Raw genomic sequence first — 12,615 nt, forward strand, 5'->3', positions numbered from 1 at the left:
AGCAAACCCTTTCATTCTTCGGTCATTCCGTTCCTTGGTTTCTCGTTCATTCTGGTTGGTAGTGAATATGTTTTATAAACTGATAAGAGAATTTCATTTACTCAGTTATTAACCTATCAGCTTCCCTAGAAGTTGATGGGAACTCTTGGAAAAAAAAAAAAAAATGAAAACTCTTCAAAGTTCTAATGTACAATTAAACCCAAAACACCAACTTATTTTCAAGAAACTTTTGGCTATTGGTTGCCTTATATATGGCGGTGGCCCCATATTGGAATACTTGAATATTAGGGGAAAAAGTAATTGTACCTTCCCGGATCTCATATTGTCTGAAACAAATTGTACCTTCCCGGATCTCATATTGTCTTAGTCCAAAGAAAGGTTTCACCAAAAACAGTTTGCATTGTGTAAACACAAGTGAATAGCCCTTCCTTGAAAGTTGATTCACTTTGAGACAGAAACAAGAAAGAGCATATTCATGGAGGCTTTGCACAGACACACGTGAGCTTTTAGTCAAACACACCATAAGATGAGGCACCCACTATCGATCTCAGAGTAGTAAACTTCCAGGTCAAGTAAATTAACCCCTTCCATCTGGGTACAATCTACTCAGCTTAGAGTACGTTATAAGTTACCCGAAAGAGGGAATTTCCCCCCGAGTCCTTTTTGTTAGTCCATGGAACTACAGAGTTGAAAACACTTCCCCTAATAGGGGACCTGACACAAACGCTGTAGGAACAGACTGCATGAGCAGCCAGGTTTTCCTCGTAAGCTGCCGTCACCTTCTCCTGGGAATCGGTTTCACTCGGAGGTAGCCTGTCACCTTTCCTAACTATCCCAGTTCTGATCGTGTCGCAGCAGTATGTGCCTCCTCTCATAGGGCAATGTCAACCTCAGGTGTTGCTTGTCAACACTCAGCTTCTAATCCGTCACCTCAATTCAACCATAGAAGCTGTTTAGGAGAAACTCTGCTGTCTTTTCACTTACGAGCTTCTCGAAAGAACATGATGAGAACAGATATGACAACAATAAAAGTGGTTATGTTTTGAGGTTTGGGAGGTTGGGGGTTGTTTTTTTTTTTTTTTTTGCAGTTTCTTTTTTTCCTGAACTGTCACAATTTCTGTTTGGTGTCATCTAGGTGACACTATTCACTACACTAGAATCTTCCAGTGATGCTTGTGGCAGTTTCATTTCGAAAGTCACAGAGATGACAAAACGCTGGATATCAACCCCGTCCTTACAGGTGTAGTTTGGTCTCTAACTCGGTCTAGTACAAGGCAACCTGTCACTCTCTCAATAGATGTGGTGAAATCTGCATTAGTTCAATTCGTCAGTTTATTCTTAGGGAGTATTGGACCTAGCAAGCAGCATCTTTAACACATGTATTACTTGAAAATATGCAAAATATTTCCCAGTTAAATATTTGATCATAGGCTATCTCAGGCTTATCATTAATCTATGACCTCTATTACAATCCTTTAAATACACCTTGCATGCCCATGCAACTACATAAGCGTTCAGTTTATGCTAATGTAGGGCCAACTTAATAGACTGCCACCCGTCAGCCATCTGTGCTCTATTGCCATCATTCTTCCTGCCGTGTATGAATTACAACTCAAACGGCGGGTCCAACAACGAGTGTAAGAGGTTATTTGTCCATACTTTGCTGCCTATAAATTTTATAGAAAAGGAAATTGAAGCCCAGAGAATTTCACTGATTTGCACGATGGAACATTAGTTGCAAGAATTATAACCCAGTTCTCACTTTCGCTCTGCTTATTTGATCAAAGCGAAGAACTATATTGAATATTCAGCCAGATTCCATGTGGGTGAGGGCTGTGAGGGAGTGGGGAGTAAATTCTAGTCCTAGGAAGAGAGGGTGAAAAATTATATATATATAATTATAAATAGTATGAAGCAAATTGTAAGAAAAAAGTTAAAGTATGGTGAAAAAATAATGATGCATATTTCAAATACTGAAAGAGGAAAGAAAATTACATTCTAGATGCGAAGAAGGCAGGAATGTTCCCAGAGGGGAGAAAAAACTAAGAATAAGAAATTAGTCACGTATTGGTCACATTTATACAATGACCTTTAGATTTTTGTAAAACCATTCAACCCCATTTTTGTTTTCACTGCAAAACAGTACATGTCCCCAAGTATGTACTCAATAAATGTTTGTTGAGTGGAATTTAAATTACTTTAGTTTGGCAAACTCGTTTCTTTTTCGTGGCATTCTTAGGAAAAAAAATCATTAAATGGATTTTTATCCCGCCTTTCATAAATGTCTCTATGGTACTGTCCCAGTTGGGGTTTTCCTTTTACAAGATGATTATGTTTTGCTTCTTGTCTGTCGTTAACTCCCTTCTCTGCTCTTGGACTAAAACTGCAAGTCAGACAGACCTGCCAGGTCCCTACCGTCACATTTCGAGGATTTCAGGAAACATGTTGTGTGTCTCGAAGCCAACTAGTTTCTTCAGGGAGTCAGCCGAACCCTGAGTTTTGTTCGCATGATATTGCCATTGCTGTTCCATTTCAAGCACCCCAGGCAGAGGGGAACAGAATTTTTGCTTAGACTTCAATTCCGTGTTGGTCTTTATTTAGAGTTCGAAAATGCCCTGCACGTTATTATAAAGAAAAACTAATCTTTGGAGAACTTCCAGACTCTAATTGGAGAAATCATTGCAATCAGATCTTTCACTGCCCGGGACGGGGCATAAAGATCCACTAAAGATCCTATCAACTTTGAGATTTTTTTTTTAATACAGTGTTAAATGTTCTTGAAATTTTCCATTAATAAGTCAAACTCCATGAACTCACCACTTTTCCAAACAAGAAATGCTGTCTCAAAAGGCTTAGAATAGATCTTAGAATTCATTCCCATCCACCTTTCACAAAATTATATGAAGCGACACAGACTTGTCGCGGGATCAGGGTGGGGAGAGAGTAGCTGACCTGATAACTGTCCCATTTAGGGTGATTTTCCATTTATTTAAATGCACAACACTTTTTTCCTCTGCCACACACACATGTGCATAATAATTCAAGTTTAGAATGGGCCAGAGAGGCCATCTGGTCCCACCTTCTAAATTTACTGAGAGAAAATTGAGGCCCAGAGAGATTAAAATTCTCTCCTGAGAGGAGGAAAAGAGCCAGAATTAGAAATGAAATCTGATGACTCCCAGGTGAGTCTTTCCTCCTCTGACATCATACTGTTCTTCTGCATTGACATTTAACTTCTGGTTTACCTTCGTCTCATCGTGCTAGCTCGATTGTCTTAGTTTAGTTTCAAAACCATCCAGTAGACATCCTCTCTTTTCTAAGTATCATCTTCGATGTGGGTAGTGAAAGACAAAATGACAGCTACCTTTCCCCCATAAATTGTATGCTTTTTGGTACCCATGTTGAAGAAAATGAAGACTCAATACTGATGCTAGTTTATGCATTGATTCGCCAAATGTGTGTTCTTTCTTTTTCAAATATGTGTTATTGTTATTTCTTTTCCCTGTGTCAGGAGGCATTGTTTTAGGTGCAACAGTGGATACAAGTAATAAAATTCCTGCTTATGTAGAGATAACATTCAATTGGAAGGAGAGGCAGAAAGGTTAACATACAAATACGTCAGTGCTATATAGACAAAGAATCAGGGGGACAAAAATGATGGGGACACTATTATAGTTGGGCCAGAAAGGCCTCTCTGATAAGGTGACCTTTGAACCAAGACCTGAAGCTTAGCTCATTTCCACTGGGCCCGACAGAAGGGCTATGAGTTGGGAATGAAAAGGTGGATATATACGGAGTACAGAAAATTAGATGCCTTTGGTTTTATTCTAGGTTTAGTCTTTTGAAATTATTATTACTGAGATGAAATCCACATACCACAGAATTAACTGTTTTAATGCGTGCAACTGAGTGGTCTTTCGTGTATTCACAATGATGTACAACCATCATCTCTGTCTATTTCTAAAAGATTGCCATCACCCCCCAAAGAAAATCTCATACCTACTAGCAGTTACTGTCCATTACCACTTCTCACCAAATTATCACCTGGATAACCACTGACCAGCTTTTTGTTTCTGTAGATTTGTCCATCTGGACATTTCATGTAAATAGAACTATATAATATGCGAAACTTTTTGTGTTGGGCTTCTTTCGTCTAGCATAATGTTGTCAAACTTTATCCACATTGTGACATGGACTTTGTTATGCCTCAATAATATTTTATTGTTTGTATAAACCACAGTTTATTGATTTATCCATTGAGCAACATTGGGCTATCTCTACCTTTTGACTATGAAAAATAAATGCTTCTATGAAAATGTGTACAAGTGTTTAAGAACCCATTTTCAAACTTATTTTTCTTAATTCCCTTTCTTAATCCACTTCTAAGTCTGTTCACAAGTTATGTTTGGAAAATGACCCCATAGTGATGAAGAACCAAATTATTTAAGCTCCTAAACCAGTGCCAGGCACAGAAAAAGCCCTCAGTAAGTAGTTGTTGTTATTATCAGTAATAATAACTGAAAGAACACAATGCTAAACAGCACACAGCTGAATGCAAACGTCATAGAGAACTGGTCCAGTGTGGAGGGCAGGAGAGAGCAGGGAACCAGATCCTTGTGGAGACGCAAGCTTTTCCCAGCCTGCCCTATCACTCCCCACCCACCTCAAACACTTCCCAGTGGTCGGAGAAATTGGCTGGAATTTTTCCCAGCATTAATGTCACTTATCTGCTATCCTATAAAATATTCACTAGTCCCCAGATTTGCCAGTAAACTTGCTCTAGGTTTTGCCCTGGCGTTACACGAACCTTGTTATGAAAAGCAAATGGAAAGAGATTGTCGGTTTCTGATTGTGTAACTTGGCATCAAACGAACCTCTAATTTATTTATTTAACATGCAGCTGCTGACATCACAGCCTGAAGATATCAAGTGGATCTGATCCCAGCTTGTTTGCCACCCAAAGTCAACACCATTTCAATGAATTGTGACAATAAAACTTGTGTTTTTATCTAGAGCTAAATATCTGCCCAAATAATCACTTGATGATCATTTAAAGCGTTAGGATTTTAGAGATGCACTCAGCTAGACTTTAGCAGAACTTGAAATATTCCTAGTCTTTCTGTAACTTGCTTTGACCTTCAAGAGCATACTCCTGGCATCATTCTACTTCCCCATTATATTAAGGTTATTTTATCTGACCCTATGTACCTCACCAAAGGTTGCAAACTTTATCTTGCATTTATGTTTACCTAATCTGGTCAATTCAATTGAAATGGTTATGAGTTGTACGACACATCACTTAAGATCATATTTCGATTTCTAACTTCAATTATGCCTTTTTTATTTCAGCTAAAAATATCTTCATGTGTTACAATATTAATCATGCTGGTGAGAGAGAATTGTGACAACTGGACTAATTCTGCACCTTGTCGTTCCTAGCCAATGTCAATTTAATATCCTCAAAGTGGCAGTTTTAAGAAAGACATGTCATCCTTAAGCAAACAAAACAGTTCTTTTGACAAACATCAAGATCCTTGTTCATATATTTGCACTAAGGGCTCCTGAAGTTATAGAAAAAATTCTACTTATTTCTAGTCACTGTATGGCAGGCGGCCTTCTCAATATATCCGATTAAAAACAGAAAGAAGCTTTCAGAAAATTCTCCCCGAATATTAAAAGAGAAACATAGCAACAATAGACCTTCACTATCTCAGAGCTGAGTGACCCAACTGAGTTATCGTCACAGCTTAGGCCAAAATCCAAACAAAACAAATACCATTGTAAGCAAAATATTTTCAAACTTTGAAACCTCATTGCCATTGACTGAGTATATAGCATGCAGACAAACAGGAGGCCTCCGATATGTCGAGTCTGATGCTGCAGTCTGCCCCTTCTGACGAGAAGGTCTTTAAGAGCAAGGGTTTGCATTTCTGGTGCCTGGTAATTAATGTTGTGATACTGCATGCATACGGAGTTAAGTAGGTGACGTGTTAGTTGCTGAGCAAATAGGTCCAATAAATTGTTCTCTCTAGAACTTGAAAACTTAAGGAACAAATAGTTGCCAGTATTGCCAAAACTATCAGAAATATTTTAATCCATTATTTACAAATATTGAACAGTCTGCAAAAAAAAAAAAAAAAAAAAAAAAAAGACCAATCATTCTGTAAGAAGAAGCTGTTTTCATTTATTTCAAATCTATTCTGCTATCTGTCCAGATGATATATTTTTCCAGGGGAAAAAATATATCTCACTCATTTATATTAACTGTACCAGCGAGCATAATAATTTCTAGAACTGTTCTATTATTAAAATGTGTCTTTAATAAATAAATAAATAAATAAATAAATAAATAAATAAATAAAGTAAGTGGGGTGGGGTTCCCACTACTAAAAATAATTACCTCCTGACTGAGAATTTTGCACAGAGGCAACCTCAGTGCCACTGAATTTTTTGTGGGAGACACAGTTTCCCATCTAGGATAAGTGACATGGAGAAGGCCTGGGAGATTTGGGCCACTTCTATTTAGAAAGACCAAAAGTCTTTCCCAAGTCCTGTCCCCATAGAAGGCAAACACAGAGACAGTGTGTCCTGTAATGATTTCTCAATGGAATTGAGGTTTCTCAAAGAAATTTCAGTGCTTTCCCTTAAAATAAAAACAATCACATTTCCCTAAGTGCAAGAGGATCTGCCTAGGAATCTTTCACTCTAAGGCTAGGATTTCTGAGGCAGAGGGTGTTGCCTATAGAAATGTTCTCAGTTACCAACCCATCCCTCCAGCCTTTCTCAGGTCAGCGTATTAGACTGATCTCAAGTCCCTCTGGACTTACTGAGAATGGATAAGGGCCACAGAGAAAGTATATAGTCCCATCCCACACCAGGGACCCCAACAAGAGAGGGAGAAATAGATGATCTTCTTTGGAGGTGCGCTGCTGTATTTCTGGAAGAGGAATAATTAAATTTTTTAAAAAGTTGTGTAGCAGAAAGAACATTGAAGGAGAAAGAAAAAAAAGAAGTGAAATGAAAAGGAGAAAAGAAAAGAAAAAAGAAAGGAGGGAGAGAGGAAGGAAGGAAGAATGGAAGGAAGGAAGGAAAAGGAAAGAAGGAGGGAAGGAAGGAAAGAAGGAAGGAGGGAGAGAAAAGAAAGAAGGGAGGGAGGGATGGTCATAGAACTAATTCTCATAGAACCTTCATAAATAAGGCAAGGCAGGCTGTGCCTACTTAAAATTTATGAGAAAGGTTTATTGACACATGGATGAATGGCACAGGTACTGGGACATTTGCTGTAGCAGCGTCCGATCAAAATGTTTGGCAGTTCATCAGGAGGGGAATGATTAAATAAGTTATACCAGGTCTTCCCTAAAGCATGAGACAGCTCAACATATCCTACGGTGTGATCTCCAAGTGTAAAATGAATGAGATGCCTAATAGCCTGCAGAGTATCAATCCAAGGTCCCCAGGAGTGAGGGCATCTCATCCAAGGGAAAAAAGCTTGTATTGTCTGCTATGCCTCCCTGCAATCCCACTCACTCTTCTGTCCCACCCTCCAGGCCAGCGTGGCTTCAAGGCTGTGACAATCACTCAGCGGTGCTCTCAGAGCAGCTCTCTGCAAGAGTCTGGGCGGTGTGAAGCCCTCTGCACAGAACTCCTGCAGGGTGTGAAGCCCTCTACACAGAACTTCTACAAGGGAGGAGCCCAAAAACAGTAAGTTCCTCCAGGGAGCACTGTACCCCGGGCAGATACCATAGAGTAGTAACAAGGAAAGAGGACTCCTCGGCAAGAGCTAGCTGCAGACAACTCGCTGCTGTAAGACTGAAAGAGAAAAGTAAATGCAGAACAGGTTTCAGCAGAAATCCTGGGACAGGCGCAGAAGTGGATGGCGGTCACAGAAATGGGGTCTCAGAAGTCGGGTCTCGGTATCTAAGAAGCAACGGCTCCAATGAAGACCTCAAGGCAATGTCTCGAAGTGCCAGTTGGCTGCTCAGCTAAGATCCTAGCAAAGTTGCTAGAGCAAATGGTGGGTTCTTCAAAATACTCACAGATGCAAGGCTGGTGTAGATGTGAAGGTTCAAGCCTGGGAGGGGTCCAAGGAGAAGTCATGAAAGCTGCCGGTAGTGAGCACGGGCCTTCCCGGGCGTGACACAGGCCAGGCACCAAGAGCGGGACCCTGCGAAGACCACAGTCATGGAGCTGATGAGTCTTCAGGATCACCTCGGGGTTGACATCTAAGGAATGAAGGGTTTTGGTGTCCTCCCCTCCCTTCAATCTGTGTAGTGAAACTCAACTAGGCACGAAGCTAATGCCACAAAGCCAACTCGAAGCTGATAAACGATCCTCAAATCATATCGGCCTGAGAATTGTATTACTTAAGGCTAAATATGGGGTTCTCGAGGTATACATCAGAGGGGATCAAAGGAAATTACTAGTCGCAGGGTGACTGTGACGATACAGGTGTTTATTGAAGGCAAGAACGTTGCATAGGGGTTCACGGAAGAGACTGACAAATTCATATTTACCAACAGAGACTGTTAATAGGCCAAACAAAAATGTCGATGAACTATTCCTCGTGATTGATATAATCCATCCTGATTTTCCTATTTCCATGATTTAATTAAAACGTGTGTTTTTTGTACTGTGAACAGGACTGTAGTTACCTTTCACTTAATCTGAACTCTATTTCTGCCATTCTAAATTGCCCCAGGCCACATCTTAATAGTTCAGAGAGGTTGATAACCACTGAAGAACATTAACTAGAGCTTTCTTTTGTTCTACTATGAATTCGACTTTTTAAGAGTAAATTATGTATAAATTTCTTTTCCCTAACATGCCATATATAACTACAGAATTATGCACATCAGGTATAATCCTTTTGGGAAATATATTGTGGTCCAGGGTAATTATATATTATAATTATTATATATTATATTAAAATTAAACTATAATATACTATCATTGTTATATTATAATATATAACATTATTATACAAGGTTACTGTTGTAATCTAGCTTGAAGTAGTGACTTAATACACACCACTAGCCTTAAGAGATATTTTATTAGACACAGGACAGACACGGGAGAGACACAGAGATGAGGTGAATTTCACAGGGTGACGGTCAGAGTAAGTGCTAGGATGAGAGATAAAAGTCACAGGTTCTGTACACCATTATGTATACATGGTGTAAAGCACAATGACTTCACAATTCGATGTGACACTAGAATGTGCTGCTTAATGGCAGACACTGCTTGAGGCTTTGCCCTGGTATCTAGAGACACGAAGAAGGCCCAAAGGAGAAGATTGGCAGTCCCCACAATGGCATAACCAAGGAGAACAGTGGGTGTCTGGTGGGTGAGATGAAAGAAACTGACCATGTGTGACATCGACTATAACTTTTTCTGTGCTTTGGTCATCCTTATACCATCAGGTATTATACTGTACACTGTAGCACAAGGATGCTTTCAAGAGTTTTTGAGAAATGTAAGCAGAGATTCCTTCGTTCACTTCTAATTCTGCCGCCTTTACCACTTCAATGTAATTTTTATAAACTTACATTTGATTTTGTATTCAGGTATAAATGACATACAATGTTAAATTAGTCTCAGATGTACAACATAATGGTTCAATATTTGTATATACAGGTATCCCTTTTTTGAAAGTTCGCATTACTCCACTTTGCTTTTACGAAACTACCTGTTTTCTCTAACTGAAAGAAATCTGAAGATGATTTTTAAAAAAAGTGAAAAGTGAAAATAGTGTTTAGTGTTTGTTTTGCAGTGAGCTGTTTCAGAGGCAGCGGATGCACCTGGACCAGGGAGAGCACTTGTACTAGACGTTAGCATTATTTTAGGTTTTATGTTACTCGGTATGATTTGGTAGGTTATTTTGGAGGTCTGTGAATGCTCAAAACTTTTTCCATATAAATTAATGGTAATTGCTTCCTCGCTTCATGCCATTTCAGGTTACAAAAGTTTTCATAAGAATGCTCTACTTTTGGATGGGGGGAAAGTCTCGTTAACATACATCCCTATACATAGGCAGAGAATTTTTTTCTTGTATTGAAAACTAAACTTATATTTTAAATAGGAAAAAAAAAGGAGTTCCTGAGACCTGTGGAAACCCTTGTCCCACACTTGATAGACTCAGGCTATGATGCTCCTGCCCCGTCTTTACAGTTTTTCTGACCCTCTCTCTACAGACAACCATCACTGCATAATCACCGTCTTTGTCACCCACTCCCTTATTTACAGAGTATGATCTAAGCAAGGGACTGAGAACTTCTGAAGAGCAATGCCTAGGAGGCTTCGTAACAGAAATTTTCTTTGATTTCTGCTCATGATTTTCTTCAGCTTATTTCTGGGTTTAGAGCTCATGAGTTTTCATAAGTCTGACCCCTGCCTCCCCCAGATAAGAGGGACGTCATAGCGCTAATGTGTCCACAGATTGTACTGTTTGATCTTCACAAATATACTTACAATCTTTTATTGGTTAAAAAAAAAAAAAAAGAATGTATTTCTTTAAAACAGAAAGCTAATTTTTATTGTTGGAAATATGCATGACTGTAGCTACCAAAGTGCTTCAGTTCTTAACTGTTTATGATTTTAACTCCAAATATTTACTAAAGAAGGATGTTTCCCCCAGTTTACAAGTGATCCAAAATAACAAATACATTTTTCTCAATGGCTAGAAATTTATATTAAAAACAACTTTGGAAAGTCCAATTCTATTTCCATTCTTCTATTCTAGGCTTACAGGGGGAAATGTAAACTCTTTCTTTCAGAAATTACTATTAATACAGCAATAATTCTTATACTCTGCTCTCTCAGAAAAGCAGAGAGAGATGGCACTGATGTCCCTTTTTCATACTTCACTGACTGTCAACCCTTTCATAGGATCACTGACGATTCGTCATTATTGTCCTACGGTATGTTTGTTTCCCACCTTTTATAGGCACCAAATTCACATGCGAACACACAGACATGCTCTCCACTAAGTGTCACCTGTTTGGCCATATATCAACTCAAAATGATCTAAAGTTTGTATCTGAATCTGCAATGTCTCCGTCCAATTTCTCACTTTATCTCTAATAAATATGGCATACGAACCACACCCTTATCTGAACTCGTAATGTCTCAGTCCAATTTCTCTATTTATCTTTAATAAATATGGCGTACGAACCACACCCTTATCTGAACCCATTATCTATAAATAATAGCCCCTCCCAAACCATATTAGTACTCCTCTAGAATGTTGCCCTTTCAGAGGTCTGATTAACTGGACAAACAAGGCATGAAACTCCAGCCATACTTCCAAGACAAAAAAATTGACTTTTGTTTTAAACCATAATTTTTTTTCCCAGTGAAAGCAGTGAATATAAATTATGGTGACCAAAGCATAATTCCTCAAGGCAATAATTTAATAATATCTCTCTTATTCTGGAAGACAGACTTTTGAAAACACCTGACCATCCTGAAAACGAACGCAGAAATAAATTAGACATTAGTGTGGAAAATCTAGATTATCAAATTAGAAAGCATGCGTAACATTGTATGCATGTAGCCAGCTGCTTGCGGAGCACGCACCAAGCATATTTATGCCCAGTACTCATTGCTTCCCCCTTGCAGTAATTCCAACAAAAGGAAAAATTACTTGAAAATAAAATGGCAATTCACTGAAGAACAAATAAGGCTTTCAGGCAGATTGAAATTAAAACATTAGCCACAAATCCTCTAGAAAGTCAGGATATTAGCAAATAAGGTTATAAAAACATAGGGATGCTGTCAAACATACACATGAGTTTGAGATTTCTATATAGTAAAAAAAAAAAAAAATAGTAAAATTGTGAGCAGTGCTTACCAAGGGCCTGACACTATTAACCCCACTCATCCCTACAAGAACGCCCTGGGATAGGTGCATTTTACAGCCGAGGATGAGGGTGATTCACTCAGCTGGGACTATCAGTGGTTAGATTCAGAAATACGCTTCAAACCCAGCTAGTGAATCCTGAGTCAACCCGCTATATACCATCTTTTATTTTAAGAGAAATAAAAATCTTTTCTTCTTACCCAAGGATGTGGCTTTTTGTAAGGACTTGGAAATGTCAAAATATGGCACATGGTACCTTTCTTAAAAACACTTTTGGCCTTATATCCAAGACTTAATATTTTTTACAGCTTTATTGAAATATAATAGATAATTAGTTGCTCATATTTACATTGCACAAGTCAATGATTTTTTTTTCATTTATAGGCGGCAAACAATAATATATTAGTTTCAGTTGTACAGTATAGTGATTAGAAGCAAAGAAGACAGTTGTTTCTGCAATAGGATTGGAAGATGTCCACTTTCCAAAACCCCTCTCCTGGTCACTGATCACACTGCCTAAAATTGCACACCCCGGAAAACTTGTGGAAATGGCCACATGTTCACAGTGTAAATGTGTCTTCAAATTGACAGCTCCCGTCCCAACAATTCCACAGCAAAGGGCCCTGGAACGACGGGATGTTGTCGCATCAGAGGCAGACCACAGAGGGTGTCTAGATCCCCGCCCCTTAACCCCACTGCTAAGGGAAGGTTTCCCATCCAGGAGTTATGGGGATGGCCAAACACATGACACCCAGCAC

Source organism: Pteropus alecto, unplaced genomic scaffold (genome assembly GCF_000325575.1).
Source record: "Pteropus alecto unplaced genomic scaffold, ASM32557v1 scaffold152, whole genome shotgun sequence".
Lineage (NCBI taxonomy): Eukaryota > Metazoa > Chordata > Mammalia > Chiroptera > Pteropodidae > Pteropus > Pteropus alecto.